The following is a 675-nucleotide window of genomic DNA, read 5'->3' as shown; positions in this document are numbered from 1 at the left end:
TTTTTTTTTTCAGGGCTGGGTGAATTCTTTTATATGAAGATTCATACCTTTTTTTAGCTTGAAGAGACCTCAAAGATTACCTAGTCCAACATTGTTTCTTCACTGTCTTTTCAAAAATTCAACAGTATTTATTACATGCCTACAGTGTGCTTGACTCACTGCTAGGCACTAGAAAATATTAGATGGTCCCTGGCTTATGATGGTTCGATTTAAGGTATTTCACTCTAAGATGTTGTGAAACCATACTAATTTTGAAGTAATTTACATAATTCAATACATTGCATGATATTCAACACTTTATTATAAAATAGCCTTTGTGTTAGATGATTTTGCTCAACTGTAACCTAAGGTAAGTGTTCTGATCATATTTGAGGTAGGCTAGTCTAAGCTATGATGTTCAGTAGGTTAGGTGTATTGTTATGTGCATTTTCAACATGATATTTTCAACTCACAATAGATTTGTTGGCATGTAACCCCATTGTAAGTCAAGGGGCATCTGTAATAAGCTCCAGTCCTTGCTTGGTGGAACCCATGGTCTAGCAAGGGATGTGGACACAGTTCAATGTATTGTGATAGGTCTAACAACAGAAGTGCTCACTATGTGTTATGACCCCACTGATAAGGGATCTGAGTTTATCCTGGAGAATGATGATGATTCTCTGTGGAAAGAATTAT

The sequence above is a fragment of the Galeopterus variegatus genome, unplaced genomic scaffold (assembly GCF_000696425.1).
Source record: "Galeopterus variegatus unplaced genomic scaffold, G_variegatus-3.0.2 Scaffold6575, whole genome shotgun sequence".
NCBI lineage: Eukaryota > Metazoa > Chordata > Mammalia > Dermoptera > Cynocephalidae > Galeopterus > Galeopterus variegatus.
This window is presented reverse-complemented; position numbering follows the sequence as displayed.